The sequence below is a fragment of the Megascapheus bottae genome, unplaced genomic scaffold (genome assembly GCF_031878675.1).
Source record: "Megascapheus bottae isolate mThoBot1 unplaced genomic scaffold, mThoBot2.hap1 HAP1_SCAFFOLD_164, whole genome shotgun sequence".
NCBI classification, from domain to species: Eukaryota; Metazoa; Chordata; class Mammalia; order Rodentia; family Geomyidae; genus Megascapheus; species Megascapheus bottae.
In genome coordinates, this window is record NW_028327461.1 from 129,214 (window position 1) to 151,164 (window position 21,951).

A 21,951-nucleotide genomic window follows, 5' to 3' on the forward strand; every position below is an offset into this window, starting at 1 on the left:
AAAGAAAACTTGAAAGTATTACAACATGAAAGTCATTTCATTTGGCTAAAGGCACTGCAATTATTAGCAACAAAATCCTACTAAGACTCAATGCACCCAATTTGGCGCAACAGACAGTGCTGAACATAAATGAATTGATGGATCCCAACCATGTTGGATCCTTTCCAAAGAATCTGCAAGAAACCAGATTCAACTGAAGGCCAAGAGCCAAAGGCAGCACATATCTGCAGAATATTCCACACAACAGTCCCAGAATATGTATCATCCCAGCAACCCCCAAGCTTTCTCCAAAGGAAATAATATTTAGAGCCTACAGGCAGCATTATTCTTTTTGCCTTTCCCTTTCTCTAATACTCCTCTACAGTAATTATTCAAAGAGATTTCTTGGCAGAAATCTTAACAATTGCATATAAGAAAAGTCAATGTACTCTTTCCTATCATACTATGGTGGGATTCAACTGGAAATAGCAAGATAAACTGCAGAAAATATTGAAATAGATAGAAATCGAACCAAACACTGTGAATGGTTAATGGGTTATTAAAGAAAGAAAGAAGGGATTTGTAATCAAGTCTACAAAAACCATTAGAGAGTCTGACTATGACGTTTGGTTTCATTCTATAGGGACACCTCAACTTATACCACAACCAAACTTGACGAAACAAACAACAATGAAGGGTAAGGTCTAAATATACATATACTCTCATCTATGTGCATCTATGCATAATTAAATGTGTATAAGTACAGTCACACATGAAAGGATAGTCATTGAAATGAAAGTGATTAAGATTACAGAACTTTATTTTAGGTATTGATGACACTGCAGGGCCTTTGTTATTTTTCTAAGATTCTTGGGCTGTAATATCTCTAGATCACTTTATAAAGTCTTAGGTGTTTTCAAGAAGAAATATCAAGAATTCTTCTTGTTCGTAATTTAGTTTGGTGGCCAAAAGAAATTTAGTGTTTTGTTGTAAGATTCAGCAGGTTAATCGTTCTGGTGACTCCGTTGTTTCTAGTTAGAGGATAAGACAAGTTAAAGGTGGTCTGTCTGTCTCTCTGTCTGTCTGTCTGTCTGTGTGTCTGTTTGTCTCGCTCTCTCTCTCTCTTTCTCACACACTGTCTCTCTCTGTCTCTCTCTCTGTCTCTCTCTCTGTCTCTCTCTCTGTCTCTCTCTCTGTCTCTCTCTCTCTGTCTCTCTCTCTCTCTCTCTCTCTCTCTCTCTCTCTCTCTCTCTCTCTCTCTCTCAATGAATGAGTAAAGGCTGATCATTAGGGGCTTTTTAATTTGTTATGTATTTTCTTAAATGCTTACTGATAAGGTGCGTTTTTGGCCCCAATCAAAAATTTGCCTAATTATGTGCTGGATGTCTATTCCAAGAGATGATGATGATGATGAAAAGACCAGCGAATCTGTTCATGCCCATGTTCATCCTTGATGTGTCTCATTTCATTGCTGTGAGAAGGAGGCTGGCTAAAATAGAGTGACTTACCTAGGTTTTCAGATGATAATGGGAGACTTGACAGCTGAAGACAGCGCCCTCATAGCATTTGTGATTTATTTAGTGGATGAGAAGTCTTTTACCATCAAGTAAGGGTTGGAATTTTATGTGAAAGGCAAATATTACTAAATAGCCAAAGCATGTCTGTGTGTTAGTTTCCACATATATTCTGTAGTTTAAGGTGAATAACTCATGAAGTACCAATCCTATTATGAATCAGAGAGGCTGGACAGACAGAGGAAGCAAGGAAGGGAGAGAGGAAGCAGAAATGTAGATGAATGATCAGCTCAATTTCCTTCATAGCAAGGGAAACGGAACATCAGGAAACCCACGAAAACAGTGTAAACAGTGCTTTAGGGTCATAGGAAAAGAACTTCTTGTGAATCTTGCATAAGTTTTTATTTAGCACAGGTAGTCATTTCATTGGAGAGAGAGGCCTCATTTCTAGGAAATACCCCTTTACATATATAGGGTATGTAGAGTTTGTTTTCTGGGTATTATAGCAATTTGAGAAGAAAAGTCTCTTTAGGAACTTCCATAGTATTTGACTGTGCATAATTTAATGGTTCATGTTGATAATGAGGAGCAGAATACACATAGATTGACAGATGAGAGCCATTTGTTGTCAGATACTCAAATGTAGACAGACTTGTGTAGAAAGCTGTACAGAGACTAAGTACCATGTTTGTGGGAACCCCTTGGAAGGTCAAGGAAGTGAAATTTTTCTGTGCCATTCCGTGTTTTCACAAATTGGGTAAAGAATTGAGGCTCCTGTAAGGAGAGGGAATTCTCAATGTCCTGGTGAACAATGAAGTGTTCTCTGTTTCTGGCCTGCCACCCCTTGGTCCAATCTGAGAGTAAGTCAGCAAAAACATCTAGGATTACTGAAAGTAAGGAGGGAATAGAAGGAACAGAGGAAGCAGAATATTAGCTATGATCTCAGGTTGAGTTCCCTTGAAGTGTATTGTATTGAAATTCATACAAGATGTCAAGAGGTACTGTGGTAGGGGTACTGGGAAAAATTCTCTACCTTGCATGAAACCGGTCCATATTTAATTTCCTGAACAGATTCAACTGTATTTCTGTGGTAAAATGAAAATACTGCTTTTCATTTGGTTCTGGTCTGTTAGTTCACACCGGAGTACCAGAGCAAAGAGCTAGAGGGAACAGAGGAGCTGGAGATGGAACTGTAGCTCAAGTGGCAGAACCTGTTCCTAGGATGAACGCAGTTATGGTTTTAGTACCCAGCCTTGTAGAAAAGGTTTGATTTCCTCTACAGTTTCCAACTCAATTTTCCGTGTCTTTTTTTTTTACTTCACTTTTTAGGGATGACACAACATTAACCGCCATTGCGGTTTGTGAATCGAGCATTAACATTTGGTGAGTTATCTGTCATCTGAATGTAAATTCATTTGTAGTGTGAGTTTAGTACACAGTCTATATGACAGCTGATCGTTGTCTTCATTATTCCTCCTCCTGTATTGAAACTAAATAGAAAATGATAGCATCTGGCAGCAGATACTTGGTCATGGTCTACTGTGAATTCAAACATAGCAACCGTATCTTTCTTTACCTATTCTCTACCTTATTTACTTACTGCCTACATGCAACTTTTACTGAGCCAATGGAGGTAAGAATCACAGTCAGGCACAGTGAGGTGTTCTCCGTGATTCTGAGGTGAAAGAGCTGGTGGGCCTCTTTCATTCTCCAGAAATCTGATACTTGGACAGGCCCACTGACAGTTATGATGAGAGTCCAGCTTCTAGGCTGTTGTTCCTTGTCCTTTGGTGAGAAGCAGTTAAGAATACAGCCAAGTATGTGAAAAGGAGGGAGAAGAGCAGACTTAGAAAGCTGAAAATCAGATTGTATAGTGGATTGATTTCTTCTGAAGTGAGTTACATGTAAAAATGAACTAACACATACCAATAAACAGTGTGTTAGGTTTACTAAGAGAGAAAAATTATTTGACCATGCATAAAAGGTTTCTTTTGTAGAGGTAAAAATATAAGTTCCTGCATACGAATTTCCTTTCTAGGGAAAAAAAAGGAAATATCTTGTTCATTTAGCTAAATATGTAAAAGTTTCAATTTCTTCAAATTTGTCAGTGTTAGATTAACTTACTACCTCGAGTAAAAAAGTAAAACTATGATTGCACATGGTATTTGACTGTATATAATTGAATTCTCTTTAGCTTGGATAAGAATGACCCAACAGAATTTGGGACAGCAGAATTCAAGCAAAGGTCAGATATCTATAAATAGAAAAACATACATAAATATATATGTTATGAAACAGACTGATCATTTCTGGGTAGTTTCCAAATATTGTCAGTGTACCTTCTGTCTGTCATATTACTCTTTTTCATTTTGATGAGTAAATGAGAAATGAGTTGCACAAAATGTTTTGCTATTTTAGGGAGCAGTGAAGGAAAACTCCTAACCCCACGCCCACATTGCCAGTGTATGAGATCCTACTACAACTGGTTGTGTTCCTTTGGTTTGGTGGCAATGACATACAATCCTTTGCATTTATTTCGTGCCATAACAGTTTCTTCACAGGTGAAGAAATACAAGTGTCAGATCAAAGTGACTACAAGTTTGTTCGTGTCTTTCCATATTTTGTTGGCTATGTCCAGTTCTTTGATGAGTATACTCTTTCTCTATATCTATTCTTTTCATTGTGAACTTCATGCCAACTTTTCAAAACTGTGGTTCTAAGGTTTGTGACACTGTGAATACTTTATGAACACCATTTATATTGTATAGACAGATGACTCCCCGGCGTTATGACAAGCTCCTTACTGCTCACACCTGTGAATACAGGGTTTGTGAATAAATTTATGTTTGCAATGAAAGAGCTAGGAGACTAAGAGAGAGAGTGTGTGTCCACACGTGTGCGGTAGTGGGCTCCAAATCAGGTTTCCAGGATTAATCTGTTTTCTTGCTTATCATTGGGCCTCTGCTTCTTGATCCACACATGAAGTGCACCCTTTTGTTGATTCAGTGGAGATGTACTTCTGCAGAAAGGAATACCCTGGATGGCTTTCTATTGCTATCCTGTCTTATTTGCCCCGTCTGTAAACCAAAGGTCTGCACATCTATGTAAAATTCTGTTGAAAGCCTAATGGGAAGGGTCATTGATCAGGTAAGCCTAGGCATGAAGGATCAACATGCCATGATCATGGGAGTAGCAAGGACAGTGCTCTGAGTTCTGACCTCAGGAAAAGAAGGGTTGACAGAGACAGAAGACCTAGACACATAGTACATTTGACAGACCACCTGTGTAGAAAAACAAGGCCACAGTTTTCAAATCGAGTAGTGTTAGAACATTGTATCATTTCCTCCCACATTTTCCCACTTAATTTTTTTATGTTTTGATATGTCCACAACAAGGACAGCAACTTAACAACTGTTATTGTTCCTTCAAATGAAGACATAAGTAGTGTGCGAGCTGATTTTTTTTTTTTGGTCGTGACAAGGTATAGAGGGGTTACACTTACATTTGTGAGGTAATAGGAAGATTACTTGTCACAAACTGATTCCTCTTTTTCATATTTTTCCCCATTTCTTTTCCCCACCCCTCCCAATCATCTTGTCTTCCCTCCTTTCCTTTCCTATTTCAAATAACCAAATAAGAACATATACAATATACCAGATAATAAAGTCAGATACAGTCCCAATAGGAAATTAACCATAAAGAGGAAAAGGGAAAAGAGAAATAACATAGTACCTTGAAAACAACAATCACACAAAATAAAGCTCTTGGTTCCATTTTTTAAAGTTCCTTTCATTTAGTGTAAATTGATTTTTTTGTCATCAAGTGATAAATCAGAATTGGACAGTGGTCACTTTTGAGGATACAGAGGACTACCTATGAATATCATATGTAATCCAGATGTGTTTTGAAACTAAGCAGGATATGAAGAGCAGATCAAAAGAGAGTGGTTCATGGAGTGCTGTGATGTCAAGAACTAGCACCTAGAATCCCTAGGTGCCTGTCAGCTACTCACAATGAGCCAAGGTCGCAGGGAATCCTTTTCTGAAACAAAAAGATACTCTCATTTGTCTGTAGTTCCCAGGAGGTAAGACACTGATAAAACACCAGCACAATGCAAGGGACATTTCACAATCCCCCTACCCACACTGGCAACGCCTTATCTCTGACTACTATTCCATCTTACACATCTGGAATATCAGCTTTACTACCATATCAAAGTTAGTGTGTTTTGCAATCATATCAATTTTTCCCATTTCCTTTAAGTAAGTTAAATTTTCTTTCTTGGTTTATCAGTCCTCTGATTGATCAATTACTTATCAGTTAACTTTCATATCTAATATAATCTCTAATACCTTTAGTATTTTTGTAGCTCTATGTCCTTAAATAAGATACACTGCTGCTGTCATTCTGGCCACTCAGCAGGCAGAGATCTGAGGATCACAGTTCAAAACCAGTCCTGGCCTGTGAGACTCTGTGAGTCTCTTACCTCCAATTAACCACTAGCAAAACCATAAGTGGTGCTGTGACTCTAGGGACAGGGTAGTAGTAGTCTTGAGCTGAAGAGCTCACGGAAAGAGCCGAGGCCTAGTGTTGAAGCCACATGAATTGAAAAAAGTAAGATACACTTTTGATTTCAATTTTGTTTTTTGATTTCTTCAGACTAGGTTAGTAGCTCAGCATATGATCTTCTGATAGTATATTCTTCAGCTAAAAGATGAAATGTTTTCAAGTGTCTTCTAAACAAATTTGGACTGTAGTAAACTTTGATGTTTTTTGATTAATATTTTTTGTCTAACTGATCTTTCCTTACTAGCAATGGATAGAATGCATCTAATGTCATTCAAGTGTATGTCTCCTTGAAGATTTCATGCTGTTGGTTTTATAGAAGAGCAGTTTCCTGCACTATATACCTATATTGTTACAATGACTATTCATGGTTGTTGTTTTTTTGTCGGTCCTGGGGCTTGAACTCAAGGCCTGGGCAATGTGCTTGGACTTTCTCAAGGCTAGAGCTCTTCCACTTAAACCATAACACCATTTCTGGCTTTTTTCTATGTACATGGTACAGAGGAATCGAAACCAAGTCTTCCTGCATGCTTGGCCAGCACTCTACCAGTAGGCTAACCTCCTTTCCCCCTTTTAATACACTTATTTGAAATAGAGAAGAGGAGGGGGAAAACAAGATGGGGTTTCTATTTTTGTTAGTTTTATATATTTTAACCTGAGTTCTCCATAAAGAAAGTCTAGAGACAAGAACTTATGACTAATTTCCTTCTTTAGGAATAACACCTCAGAAAAGCAGAAATCAGGAGATAATCTATGCTGCCATGGTTGTTTATTTGATATAGTTCACAAAATTTCCTGCCAGTCTTGATACTTTTCCACTGTTTACTGTGCTTTTCTTTTAACTGTGTAACAAGAATTTTCTGTCATTGCTTACATTTGATTGTTTTCCAGAAATAAATTCCTCCATTCCATACTCACTCATGAAATGCGTGTTTAGTGGGCAGTGTATCATTGAGTCAAGGTTAAATTCATTATATTTAAACCATTAAAACCATTGGCATCTTTCATTAAAGAGAATAGTCCGTATCACCCAAATTCTGCTTGATCATAAGGGACATATTGCTCAAATTTCTTTTTCTTTACTGTATCCTTGTTTCTTTCCTCCGTTGTTGTTTGGAGAAAGTGTAGAGAAAGTTTTATTCTCTTCTTCTTTGTGTATCTGGCCTATCAATTTACTCTTTACTACTGGCAGTAGTTAACTTAATGAGCAACAGGAAGCATATGGTTAAAAGACTTAATAATCAGTAAAATCTGTGTGGGTGCAGAATTTACACTCTAACTTTCCAAGTGATACATGCCTTCATGTGCATATATGGTAATACTAAGAAACTGTTGTTAAGTGAGGGACAGTTCCACTATTAGTAATCATTAACAACATACTTTCATTCGAATCAAACTGATGACCTAGCTTCATTTATCTACTGATTTTAATTACTTATATGTATACTGAAGTATGAAGTATCAGCGTTATAGCAGTAGAGAAAATTGATCACTTCATGTATAAAGTAGGTAGCTATTTGACTGAAAATGTATAGTATAGTTGTGCCTTATGACGAGACTTTCTTATCCTGGAAGAAGTGTCTGTAGAATGTTATGTGGGATCTAGCATTGAAATGTGAGTTCAAATCTAGGAAGACTCTCTGAATATATATATATATATATACATATATATATATCCACACATATTTCTAAAGGCAGCATGAAGGAAAGAAATATATTTGTGCGTACACCAACAGATGTCAAAATGTAAAATAAGAAGTATGGGAATCAACTAAGACACAGGCATGACAGCCCAGCTACTGAGAGACAAATGCACATCTTTCTTCCTTCTTTATAACAACTAGGGTAAAAGAGGAATAGGTCATGAGGAGAATTTCTTCTAGTCATTATGTCAGCTACACTTCCCAAGATGTTACAAATGCAGTCAACCAAAGGATAGAATCCTTTCTGGAACAAAGCAGTGGCATTCTAAATAGGAATATCGGCAGGAAACCCTATGAGATTCTTATCCAGTTTACTTCCCGAAAGCCAGAAGTATGGCTCAAGTGGTAGAGTATTCATCTTAATAGAGAAAGCTAAAGTAGAACACCCAGGCCCTAAGAGGAAACCCAATAGTACCTGCAGAGAAACATAATAAGAAAGAGAAAGAAGGAAGTCCGCCTCCCTAGCAGAGACAGTCACATGCTTGATGTGAATGGATGGAAAGAGATATTCCAAGAATGGCACCCAAAAGGAAGCAAATGTAAATGTACTCCTATCTGGCAAAGAAAACTTGAAAGTATTACAACATGAAAGTCATTTCATTTTGCTAAAGACACTGTAATGATTAACCACAAAAAGGCAACTGATCCTCAATGCACCCAATTTGACACAACAGACATCGCTGAACATAAATGAGTTGATGGATCCCAACCATGTTAGATCCTTTCCAAAGAATCCACAAGAAACCAGATTTAACTGAAGACCCAGAGCCAAAGGTAGCACATATCTGCAGAATATTCCATCCAGCAGTCCCAGAATAAGTATCATCCAGGCAACCCCAAGCTTTCCCCTAAGGAAATAATATTTAGAGCATAGAGGCAGCATTATTCTCTTTTTTCCTTTTCCTTTCTCTAATACTCCTCCGTAGTAATTATTCAAAGAGGTTTCTTGGCAGAGTCTAAAGGAAGTCTTAACAGGACATATAAGAAAAGATAATATTACCATGTGCTATCATACTATGGTGGAATTCAACTAGAAATAGACATGGAAGTAAACAATAGAAAAAATTAAAATACATAGAAATGGAATAAAAATCTGAATGTTTAATGGGTTATGGAAGAAAGAAACGAGGGACATGTAATCAAATGTAGAAAATCATTGGAGCCTCTGACTATATATTTTGGTTTCATTCTTTAGCGATATTTTATCTGATACCTCAACTGAACTTGACAAAGGAACCAACAATGAAGGGTAAGGTCCAAATAAACATACAATGTCACCCATGTGTATTTATGCATATTTACATGTATGTAAATACAGTCATCCATGAAAGGACAGTCACAGAAAAGAAAGTAATTGAGATTAGGGACCTGTAATTATAGATGACAACTGAAGGTCTTTGATATTTTTCTAATTTACTTTGGCCATAATATCAGTAGTTCCTTTCTAAAATGTTAGCTATTTCTAAGAAGAAATATCAAGAATGTTTCTTGTTCTTAATCTATTTTAATGGCCAAAAACAATTTAATGTTTTGCTGTAAGATTTAGCAGGTTAAGAAACTTCTTTCTATTGAATTTGTTTTCTCTAGCTAGAGGATGGTTATCTCCCTCTCCCTCTCTCCCTTCCTCCCTCTCTCCCTCCCTCCGTTCCTCCAGAATGAATGAGTAAAGGCTGGTCATTACGGGGTTTTAATTTGATATGTATTATCCAAAAATGCCTTACTTCTAAGTTCACGTTCAGGCCTAAACAAAAATTTACACAGTTATGTGCTGGATGTCTATTTCAAGAGATGGTGATGAAAAGACCAGAGAATCTTTTCATGCTGTATTCATTCCTGATGTGTCTCCTTCAATTGCTGTGAGGAGACTGGTTAAAATATAATGACTAGGATATCAGATGTTCATGGGAGACGTGACAGCTGAAGACACCTCCCTCATACCATTTGTGATTTATTTAGGGGATGAGAAGGCTTTTACCATCAAGTGAGGGTTAGAATTTTATGTGAATGTGAAATACTACTAAATAGTAAAAGCATGTCTGTGCGATCATTCCAACATATATTCTGGATATTAATGCGAATAACTCATGAAATACAAATCCTTTTTATCACTCAGAGAGACTGGATGGATAGAGAACAATAGTGCCAGCATGGAGGGAAGAGAGAAAGCAGAAATGTAGGTGGTAGATCAGCTTGATTAATTCCATAGCAAGGGAAATGGAAGATAAAAACAATGCTACCAGTGGTTTAGGAAAAGAATTTGTCAGTCTTGCATAAGTGGTTGTTTAGCACAGGTGAACATTTCATTGAAGTGAGAGGCCATATTTTTAGGAAAGCACACAAAATACCCCCTTGCATATACAGTATATGTAGAGTTAGTTTTCAGGCAGTTATAGCTATTTGGGGAGAAAAAGTAGGTTTTGGAATTCTCACAGTATTTGACTGTGTGCAATTTAATTATTGATGTTGATAATAACTAGCAGGATGCACATGGATGCACACAAGACAGCCCTAAGTGGTCAGATACCCAAATGTCGACAGACTTGTGTAGAAAGCTGTACAGAGACTAAGCACCATGTTTGTGGGAACCATTTGGAAGGTCAGGGAAGTGCAATTTTTTGTGCCATTCTTTCTTTTTGCAAATTGGGTGAAGGATTGAGACTGCAGAGGAGAGGGAGTTTTCTCTGTCCTGGTTAGCAGTGGAGAGTTCTCTGCTTCTGGCCTGCCACCCATTGGTACTCTCTGCAAGTAAGTCAGTAAAGACATCCATGATTGTTGAAAATAAGAAGGGAATAGAAGGAACAGAGGAAGCAGAATATTGGCTGTGACCTCCGGGTTGAGCTCCCTTGAATTGCATTGCATTGAAAGTCATACAAGATGGCATTAGGTACTGTGGTAGGGGGAACAATTCTTCTATCTTGTGTGAAAACTTTACTTTTCTAAGTTCCATGTTTAAGTTCCTGAAGAGATTCAAATCCATTCCATTGTAAGATGGAAATACTGCTTTTCATTTAAGTACAGGTCTCCTACTTCACACCATAGTACCAGAGCAAATAGCTAGAGGGAACAGAAGAGCTGGAGATGGCGATGTAGCTCAAGTGGCAGAGCATGTTCCTCAGATGAACACAGTTATGGTTTTAGTACACAGCCTTGTAGAAACAGTTTGGTTTCTTCTAAATGTTCCAACTAATTTTCTGTGGCTGATTTTCTATTATTTTATTTTTTAGAGATGACACAGCATTAACTGCCATTGCAGTTTGTGACCCAAGCATTAACATTTGGTGAGTTGAATTTCCTGTCATCTGAGTGTAAATTCACTTCTAGGGTGAGGTTAGTACCCAATCTATATGACAGCTGATCAGTGTCCTCATGTATCCTTCTCTTGTATTGAAACTAAATTGAAAATGATAGCGTCAGGCAGCAGATACTTGGTCATGGTATACTGTGAAGTAAAACATAGTAACCGTATCCTTATTTACCTATTCTCTACCTTATTTACCTATTTCCTACATGCAACTTGTACTGAGACAATGGAGGAGAGAGTCCCAGTCAGGAACAATGAGGTGGCCTCAGTGTTTCTGAGGTGAAAATGTTGGTGGGCCTCTTTCCTTCTCTAGAAATCTGGTACTTAGTAGACAGGCTCATTTTTCAGGTATGATGAGAGTCCAGCTTTTAGGCTGTAGTTTCTTGTCTTTTGGTGAGAAGCAGTTAAGAAATCAGCCAAGTTAGTGACAGGAAGGAGAGAGAAGAGCAGACTTAGAAAGCTGAAAATCAGATTGTATAATGGATTGAGTTCTTCTGAAGTGAGTTGCATGTACAATTAAACTACATGATACCAATAATCAGTGTGTTAGGTTTAGTAAGAGAGAAAAATTCTTTGACCATGCATAAAAGCTTTCTTTTGAAGTGATAAATATGTAAAAGTTTCCATTTCTACAAATTTGTTAGTGTTAGGTTAACTTACTACCTTAAGTAAAAAAGTAAAACTATGATTGCACTTGGTAGTGGCTGTATATAATTTAATGCTCTTTAGCGTGGATAAAAATGATCCAGCAGAATTTGGGACAGAAGAATTCAAGCAAAGGTCAGATATAGACATATAGGTCAACGTGTATAAGTATATGTTAGGAAACATATTGATCATTTCTGGGAAATTTCCAAGTATTGTCAGTGTATTTTCTGTCTGTCATATTATTCCTTTTTCATTTTGATGAATAAATGAGAAATGAGTTGCACAAAAGTGTTTTGCTATTGTAGGGAGCAGTGTATTAGGTTTACTAAGAGAGAAAAATTCTTTGACCATGCATAAAAGATTTCTTTTGAAATGATAAAATGCAACTCCCCTACACCAAATTAAATTCCTTTGTTCATTTAGCTAAATATGTAAAAGTTTTGACTTCTACAAATTTGTTAGTCTTAGATTAACTTACTACACTGAGTGAAAACGTAAAACTATGATTGCACATGGTATTTGATTATCTATAATTTAATTCTCTTTAGCTTGGATAAAAATGACCCACCAGATCTTGGGACGGAAGAATTCAAGCAAAGGTCAGATATCTACAAGAAGATAAACATACATAAATATAAATGTTATGAAACAGATTGATCATTTCTGGGTAGTTTCCAAATATTGTCAGTGTACCTTCTGTCTGTCAGATTGCCCCTTTTCCATTTTGATGAGTAAATGAGAAATGAGTTGCACAAAAGTGTTTTGCTATTGTAGAGAGCAGTGAAGGGAAACGCCTAAAACCCCCCACATTGCCAGTGTATGAGATCCTACTACAACTGGTTGTGTTCCTTTGGTCTGATGGCAAAGACACAGAATCCTATGCATTTATTTCCTGCCATAACAATTTCTTCACAGGTGAAGAAATACAAGTGTCAGATCGAAGTGGCTACATGTTTGTTCGGTTCTTTCCATATTCTGTTGGCTATGTCCAGTTCTTTGATGGTTATAGACTTTCTGTAGGCCTAGACCTTAAATTATACATATTATTTTCATTGTGCACTAATGCCAACTTTTCAAAACTTTGGTTGTAAGGTTTGTGACAGTGTGAGTACTTTATGGGCACCATTTCGATTGGATAGACAGATGGCTCCACAGCATTATGTCAAGCTCCTTACTGCTCACATCTGTGAATACAGGGTTCGTGAATAAATTTATGTTTACAATGAAAGAGGTAGGAGACACAGAGAGAGAGATCGATCATATCCACACGTGTGTGGCAGAGTGGCAATACTCTGATACTATGGCTTCAAGTCAGGGCTCCAGGAATATTTTACTTTCTTGTTTATCACTGTATCTCTTCTTCCTCATTCACACATGCAATGCATTTTGCTCATTCAGTGGAGATGGACTTCTGCCAGAAGGAATACTCTGGAAGGCTTCATATTGCTATCCTCTGCTGTTCACCCCCACTGTAGACAGAATCACACCTGTGAACCCAAGTCTACACATCCATCTACCATTCTGGTGAAATCCTAAGGGGAAGTGTCATTGAACAGGCAAGCCTAGGTAGGAGGGATCACCATGCCATCACCATAGGAGGTGCAAGGACAGGGCTCTGAGTTCAGAGTTCAGTACTGGAGAGAAGTTTTGGCAGCGACAGAAGAGATAGAGGCATAGTACATTTGACAGAGCATCTGTGTAGCATGCACAAGCTATAGTTTTCTAACCTAATATTGTTATAAATACAACATTCCTTCCCACATTGTCCTACTTAATTTTTATATGTTTCAATTTGTCCACAGCAAAGACAGTAATTTAACCACGGTTGTTGCTCATTCAAACGAAGACATCAGTACTGCGTGAGTTAATTTTTTTTTTATTTGGGGGATCATGTATAGAGTGCTTACACTTATTTTCCCCAGATAGTAGGTGAATTTCTTCTCACACATTGATACGCCTGTTTATGTTTTCATCCCATTTCCCATTCCCTACACCTTTCCAATCAACTTGCTTTATCCCCTCCCTCTCCTCTTTCAAATAAACATATGTAATATTCCAGGTAACTTTTCAGATACAATAACAATATGAGATTAACAATTAAGGGGAAAAAGGAAAAGAGAAATAACATAGTACATTAAGAACAACTAACACAAGATAAAGCTCTTGTTTCTCTATTCTAGAATTTTTTTCATTTACTGTAAGTTGATTCATTTTTCATCTAATTGATAAATCATTTTGGAAAATGATGGCTTTTCAGAGCACACAGGACTGCCTGTTCATATCACACGTAATCATGACATGTTTTCAAACTAAGTAGAAAATGATTGATAGAGCCGATCAAAAGACAGTGGTTCTTGGTGTGCTGTGAAGACAAATACTAGCACCCAAAACCCTTAGATTAGCATTTCTCATTATAGGCCCAAATTGTCACCATACCATGAGCAAAGGAGTAGCAAGGACAGGGCTCTGGGGTGAGATCTCAGTAGTGGCAGGAGTAGCAGGGACAAAAATGGTAGAGATGAAGCTCTGTTGGCAGCATTTTTGTGATGCATTCACAAGACCTTAGTTTCCTAACTTAGTGTTCTGAAAAAAAAATGCATGATTAATTCCCACATTTTCCCAGTTAATTATTGTGTGTTTTTAATATGTCCACAGTGAGGATAGTGGCTTAAGAGCTGTTATAGTTCATTCCAATGAAGACATCAGTAGTTGGTGAGTTGATTTTTTTTGTCATGTAAGTGATAACTCGTTTTGCACAATGATACCTTCAGGGTACACAAGCACCGCTTATCAATACTAAATGTAATCATGATGTGTTTTGAAACTCAATAGAAATGATAGAACCTGTCCAAAGACACTCGCTCATGGTGTGCTATGAAGGCAACGACTAGCACCCAAATTCTTAGATTATCACGGTGCCTGTCAGCTACTCCGAATGTGGCAAGGGACCTGGGAATCCTTTGCTGAAACCAAAAAGGAGGCCTAGCACCAGTAGCTAAGAGGTGATCCTTCCTTCTTTTGAATGCTTAAACCCTGAAAGGCCCACATTCATACTGAAGGGGAGCCTTACTTCTAGACTGCTTTTTCTTATTCCTATCTGAAGAGCAGGAGCAGCAGCAGGGAATATTAGATGATAATTAGATGATATGTAAGTCTTGAGTTCTTCTGAAGTGAGTTGAACGTGAACAAGAAGTCATTATCTACTAGAGTAGGTAGATTTGTTGGGTTATGGTATACTTTTCTTTTTCCCTCTCTCTCACTTTTTATTTTTTATTTATTTTTTGGTAATCCATTGGCTTGAACTGGGTGCTGTCCCTAAGTTCTTCAGCTCAAGGCTATTAGTGCTCTACTGCTCGTGCCACAGCGCCACCTTGGGTTTTCTGGTGGTAAATTGGACATAAGAGTCATGGATTTTCATGGCTGGGTTGGCTTTGAACCATGGTGCTCAGATCTCAGCCCCTGAGAGATTTGTGGATCACTTTCTTTTCTAATACCATTGAAGCGTTGGAGAAAGACTCAGTCATGACAATATGCTTCAAGTACATTGTTAACATTAGTAACATATTCCTCTAGAAAACATGACGTTTCCAACTTGTGAGTCTGTAATTGATTGGACCAAAGGAGCTGATCTGATGTGCAGAAAAGTAAAAGAAACAAAAATAGAGGCTACTGAGTCTGCACAGAACTGCATGTATAAGATCAAGATCATGCATGCATTCCTGATAGTTCAGAGCCCTGTCATTGTGAAATTAGTGTCTACAATGGCACTGTGTCTTGCTCTGCCACCATGCAAGACTTGTTCTTATCCAAGTCTGTTACACACTGAAAAGGCTCGACCTCGTGCCACACATAGTATTAGAGCAAGGTAGATATTTATAATGATGGCAATAAAAAGTTGGCACAAGGAGTGGAGAACCTGGAACTTAACTAGGAAGAAAGAGGAAATTTGGACTGAGAAAACAGAGGGCCATTAGGGAGAAAACACAAAAAGCTAAGAGCACTGCTTTCACTTAGTTGTAAGTCACGAACATAAAGATTTTGTTCTATCTAATTGTCTCAGATTAAATTTTTCACACTTATTTGCATGGAAAAGTGGTTGATAAGTTTCAAAGTGATGGATTGACATGGGAATAAATGTTCAATAGAGGGACTACACAAAAGTTCCTTGCTCCAACAGTCACTCTGATGATTTCCCCAGCATGTGAATGGAGGACACTGAAGATTTCAGATCAGAAATGAGTCTGTAGCTACTTTTTCTCATCTAACTGTAGTTACTTGGAAAAACTGGAGGTTTTGATTAGATGTGAGGAAGGTCATGGATAGTCGACGAGCCCGCCTTCCCCTTAGTGATTTGAGGCCAAATTTCTTTGGTGGCTTGGTGAGTAATGTGGTTGTTTTCTCTTTTGGAGATGACCTTGCACCTGTCCTCCTTAATGACACACTGAACTAGAAACACACTCACTCCCAGAATGCCAGTCATGCTAACTGTCATTTTTGTGTCATCAAGTGTATTTCTTCATGGTCTGAAACTGTAAGGTTGCATTTATTTCAAATCAACGTGAGAAGAGAACCAGTTATAGGGAAAAAACAGTGCATGAATGTAGGACCTGCATCAGAATTTGACCCAGAATTTGAACTCCTCCGTATTCATGTGATATGTGACCATAGGTGTTTTTGTTACTTTAGCACAACTGCACATGATCCTTGTCCAGCACGTGATGATGGCAATGTGACAGAAAGGTAAGATATAAACCAAGTGTAGAGGTGGAAGTTTATGTTCATATTATATATATATATATATGTACAGACACATGTACTCATAAGTATGCACATACACATGGCTGGAGCTGAGCACTTGGACACAAAGAAACACCAACACCATGAAAGGACTGGTGGCAGGCGTGATGCAGCGCATGGCAGAAAGTAAAGATCCTGTGTTGGAACACCAGTGCTGCTAGGAAAATGAAAGAAGCATACATCAGGAAGGGTCAGCCTGTCACACATGCCTCTCACATGGCTGTGTGGTGAGTGGAAGTTGGATGTGATCTCATTTAGAGGCCTGCTTGGGAAGGCACTTATCTCAAGCCGTATCATTTTTATTCTAATTAAATGGTGACCGAATTCACTTATCTTCTGATTTTAGCTACTAATATGTATGGTGTCATATGAAGTAGCAATATGACATGAGCAGTGAAAATCAATTGGTTCATATGTAATCAGTTTTTTGACTGAAAGTTTATGCTAAAAAAGAATCCTTTGTGGAGCAAAGTCGAGGATCACACATAAGCTCTTCTTTAACCAGTCCTAGGTCATCTTGTGAGCCTGTCTGCCTAATTCCACATTATGGTGAGAGTTTTATGAATATGACGAAACTTTTTCTTCCTATGGCATTTTGTCATCAGAGTCATGTAGTTTGGTTTCTCTTCAGATTGTATAAATCTTTCACTTTTTAATAAAGATACTTTTATAATACTATTTTCTGAGGTCCTCATTGCTAGCCTATAAAGTCCTATTGTAGTAAAAATAAGAAGTTCAACAATACATCTTTCGGCATTTTGCTGCTGCTGTTAATCCATGGTCTCAAGGTACTCTGAGCTCTCCTGGAATGATCTTTCTTCTCCTGCGTTCAGTGTGCATTGATTACAGGCATGCAGAACTATAACCAGGTTGAAATCTTCTGTCTTCGCAGGCCTGATATGATCAATTAGAATCATTTTCTAGAACAGATGACATGGTAGATTGCTACGTGTAAAGTTTAGAAGATCAGCTTGCTAGTTAAACATTAATTATAACTAACTTGACCCAAGCTGACGGTTTCTTTTGCATTCCTTTTTCTTCTTTAGCAAAACTGAAGTAGAAACCAAAAGAGTACCTACAAGTGGATTACCATTTAAAATGTAAGATAGAAAGTACAGTGTGTGTGTGTGTGTGTGTGTGTGTGTGTGTGTGTGTGTGTGTGTGTGTGTGTGTGTAAAGAAGCAAACATGGAGATCACTGTATTGGCATCCAAGTGTCCATATATTTCTTTCAACACTGTTCTTAAAGTCTTCTCACAATTAAGATTTTTTTAAAGAATTATTCTTTATTTTTCAAAGAATTTTATTTTGAAAAGGTATACAGACTTGTTTATTTGCCTCATATTCAGAACAAAAAGAGCAAGGGCCCCACCCACTGATGCTGGCTGAGATGGAAGTGTAGCATTCCTGCCATTCTTACTGGCCCACAGCAATGGGAGAAAAGCCTGCTGTCAGGAGCTATAGCTCCTTAGTGTTCTGAGGCAGGTAGTGGCATAGGCTTTCTCATGTTTTCTGGGGTTCCGTGTCTTCACACTTGGTTATTTTTAAATTAGCTGCACTGCTCCAGAAGCAATTAGAGGAACAATACTGGATCAAGTGTTGGGAGTCCTCATCCAATCCATCTGCTCATCTTATTCGGGTTCTACCAAACTATTTTATTGCTGTTCTTTTACTCTCAGAAGCACATATGAGTCTGGATCTAGTTTGGTAACTGCCCTCTAAAGGTCCACCTTCTGTAAGTTGGGAGGCATGTGCTTTAAGGTGACATTTTTAAGATAAGTGTCCTTGTGAGCCATGTGCTCTTTGGTGAAGGGCAATTCCTCTGGAGAAAGGCTGCAAGGTTCCCCTTCAGGATCCTGTCTTCTCCTTCTCTAGAATGTGAGGGAAAAACTTCTCTATCATTGTGAGTCAATACTGCAAGCAGCTGCTAAGGACATAACGGATTCTCTCCATCTCCATTTGACGTATACTAACCTTCAGATCTCCCTTTTTGGCTCTTTTGAGATTTTCTTCCATGTGATCCAGCTGTTCTGTGACGCATTCTACAATTTCACACTTGCTTTCCAGAAGTTCAGGAGCAAATTTTGCATCCTCCAGGCCTGCTCCAGCCTTTCCATGAGCTCTGCAAGAGTTAGGACCACCTCCTCACTGAGTCTTGCCCTATGAAATCCAGTTCCTCTGTCATCTTCTTTGAAACCAGGAACCTCACCTCCCGCCATCCAACTCCCGCACTCCTGCACCAAGATTTTGTTTTTAACTTCAGACTCTAGATATATTTATGGCTATTTTCCCCATATATTTATATATCTTAGTTTACTCTAGAAGATGACAAGACAGCTTCCCCCCAGTAAAACCCTGTCCTAGGTAAATTTGCTTTACTTAGGTAGCAAGAGGATAACATTAAACATGGAAGCTTTAATTTGTGGCACTGAATGATGGCCTAAACAGGGCACCCTTCAGAAGGTACAATTAATGACCCACCTAGCTTTTCAGCAATACAAGCATGTTGAGGTCTTCCAGCCCATTTGCTTGACATTCATGCTTTATGCCTTGAAGCTTCTTTGTAATGGCATGGAGTTCACACAGATCATTTGACTTTTTTTGCTCCCACAAAAATATCAACTCTTCTAGAATTTGTGGTTTCAAAGCTTGCATCATACAAAGCATAGTGACAACCTGTTTCAAGAAGCACTCCCCCAAAATGCTTGAAAGGATCAGTTATGGTAACACCAACATCTCCATCCAAAATTACTTTGCCTTCTTCAACAATGATGTAAGTTTTGTCTGCAATGAGACAAAAAAGGACAACCTTCTTCCTTTTCTTGCTTTATTCTGGTGTGGAGAATTTTTAAACTTCCATGTCATAGAAAATGTGACACACTTCAGCAACTTGCACTCTAGAGGCCATCTTGGCTGGGGTGGTCACAGGGACTGGAAGGGCTGGGAAGGGAGACGGCCAGTGTCTAGACTTCAGAGCATTTTCCTCACTGAAGCGGGCATTAAGATCTTTACAGACTATTCCTCTGTCTTTGGTTTGTGATAGGATATATGTAGCAAGTCATTTAAGTGTCTAGCATGGGCAAGTTCTTGGGTCCAATCCCCATTACAATGTAAGAGAAAGACAATTGGACAAAGGGAAGACATAAAAGATGAAGACACAGAAGAAAAAGAGTAGGGGGAGAAAGTGGCAGGAAGAGGAGAAGAAGGGGGAGGAGGGAAGGGGGGAGTGATTTTCTTATTGAGGGAATCATCATTCCTACATTTGTCACTTAGATACTTCATGTGGACTCTCTCAGGGAGATTAAAGTTCTCTTAAGTTTTACAAAGCAGTAGTGATTTAATTATTTTATTTGGAGGTAATAGGATGTAGGAGGCTCCACTGTTTTCTGAAGACTCTTCAGCAGAAAACAATGAAACTAAAATCCTAGAAGTATTCATTATCCTGCCAGAGTGCTTCTGCTATGGTGCTTCTACCAAGTGAAGTGAGGGCCACAATTCTAATCCCAAGGATCGAGCTCCTGCCTCAGGACTGTGGTTTCTGAATCCTATCTGAGACAGAAGCTTCAAGATGATGCTGAAGAATGGATGAGATGAAGGAATCAGCAAACTGGGTGGATTGAGGGCATTTACACCTCCAAACTGCAGCTGATTAAAAAGACAAATCAATGTTGTCACTGACATTTGATTTGATTGTGAATGCCACAGCTCAAGTCTTGAGTCATCTCACTTTACAGTTAATATATTTCATTAAAAAATTATCAAGTATCACTGGGTGCCATTGGCTGACCCCTTCAATCCTAGCTATTCAGGAGGCTGAGATTTGAGGACTGCAGTTCAAAGTCACCAAAGCACAAAACTCCAGGAGCCTCTAATTAATCATCAGAAAACTGGAAGTGCAGCTATGGCTCCAGGAGCATAGCACAAGCTTTGAGCTGAAGACTTCTGGGAGAGCAGCCAAGCCCTGAGTATAAGACTCTGGACCAACGCCCACCGCATTCTCCCCAAAAATCAAGTATCAAGCCAGGTGAAGGAAAAAGAAAGAAAGAAAAAAGACAGACAGAGAGAGACAGATAGAGACAGACAGAGAGACAGAGACAGAGAGATGGAGAAAGGGAGGGAAGAAGGAAGGATGGAAGGAAGGGAGTGAAACTAAGAAAGAAAGGAAATAAAAGAAAAAAAATAAACAACTGGTCTGAGTGGGTGGTCTACTATTAGATTGCATATCTAGCACACAGGAAACCCTAGGTTTGATTCCTAGGTACTACATGCACATAGAAAAACTCAGAAGTGCTGCTATAGTGGTAGGTTGTGGTAGAGTGATAGATTGCAACAGCTCAAGGACAGTGCCCACACCCTGAGTTCAAGACCCAGGACTAGAAGGACAAAACCAACTAAACAAAGCAAAACAGCCGAAAAACTCAATGTTCAGTGTTTCATCTCTGTGAAGACATATCAAGACTTTATAGGGCTGTGAGAGAAGCTCCATCAGGAATGATGAAGGAACTTGTGAAGGCCTGGGGCACCCACCTAACATAGAGACAACACTACCTGAGAGGGAAGAGCACTTGTAGGATTCTTAGCTTCACTGAACTTTCTGAAGTCACCTCTGCTTCCTGCCTACCACTACCTCATGCTGTTCCAAATGCGATTGTCTTTATGTAGCTACCCCAAGAAGAGTCTTATATCTAAACAAATGATAAATTCCAGGAGACAGGAGACTCACCTAAGAATTTTCCATATGTGTGTTTATATATATATATATTGGCACTGCTTTGCTGAAATTATGGAATCATGTATACTATGTACCTCATGAATACTATACACCTGGTACTTTTTACCTCAGTCAAGGTAGACGACACAGATTCTGGGCAATGGTGTCTCATGCCTGTAATGGTCAGTACTGTTGAGATCTCATGAAGACCATGGTTCAAAGACAGCATAGGCAGGAAATGTATGAGATTGTGATTTCCATTTAACTTGCAAAAAGCTGAAAGTATGGCTCAAGTGGTAGAGTACCAGAATTGATAGAGAAACCTAAGGAAGAGCAACCAATCCCTAAGATGAAGCCCTAGTAGTTTCAGCACAAAAATATCCCAAAAAGAAGTTCACCTCCTTAGCAAAGACAAGTACAGGTTGAAGTGAAAGGATGGAAAAAGGTATTCCCAGAATGGAGCTGAAAAGGAAGAAAATGAAAATGTATTTCTATGTAACAAAGAAAACTTGAAAATAATACAAGATGAAAGTGACTTCATGTGGCTAAAGATACTGCAATGATTAGCAACAAAAAGGCAGCTAAGCCTCAATGCACCCAATTTCACACAACAGACACCGCTGCACATAAATGAGGAGATGGATCCCAACCATGTTAGATCCTCTCCATAGAATCCACAACCGATTCAACCGATGACATATAGCCAATGGAAGCACATATCTGCCTAATATTC

General features: G+C 38.5%; 1 protein-coding gene, 2 long non-coding RNA genes and 2 pseudogenes across 3 annotated transcripts in view; 3 read left to right on the forward strand and 2 right to left on the reverse strand.

The window, feature by feature from the left end:
• Window positions 1-8,955: 8,955 nt before the first annotated feature.
• Window positions 8,956-12,310, forward strand: LOC150039808 (uncharacterized). The gene is made up of 3 exons (XR_016534222.1): window positions 8,956-9,011; window positions 10,987-11,040; window positions 12,260-12,310. It is a non-coding gene; the product is annotated as an uncharacterized LOC150039808 (long non-coding RNA).
• Window positions 12,311-13,552: 1,242 nt separating this feature from the next.
• LOC150039809 (uncharacterized) lies at window positions 13,553-16,424 on the forward strand. Its single transcript, XR_016534225.1, has 3 exons — window positions 13,553-13,570; window positions 14,367-14,423; window positions 16,398-16,424. It is a non-coding gene; the product is annotated as an uncharacterized LOC150039809 (long non-coding RNA).
• Window positions 16,425-17,558: 1,134 nt separating this feature from the next.
• LOC150039810 (phosphatidylinositol 3,4,5-trisphosphate 3-phosphatase TPTE2-like) overlaps window positions 17,559-21,951 on the forward strand; it is a 49,684-nt gene continuing 45,291 nt past the window's right edge. The window contains exon 1 of the mRNA XM_090327582.1: window positions 17,559-17,608. The gene's annotated coding sequence lies outside the window, so the exon portion shown is untranslated. The remainder of the gene's footprint in view (window positions 17,609-21,951) is intronic.
• Window positions 18,100-18,692, reverse strand: LOC150039811 (DNA replication complex GINS protein SLD5 pseudogene; annotated as a pseudogene).
• On the reverse strand, window positions 18,812-19,511 carry LOC150039812 (destrin pseudogene; annotated as a pseudogene).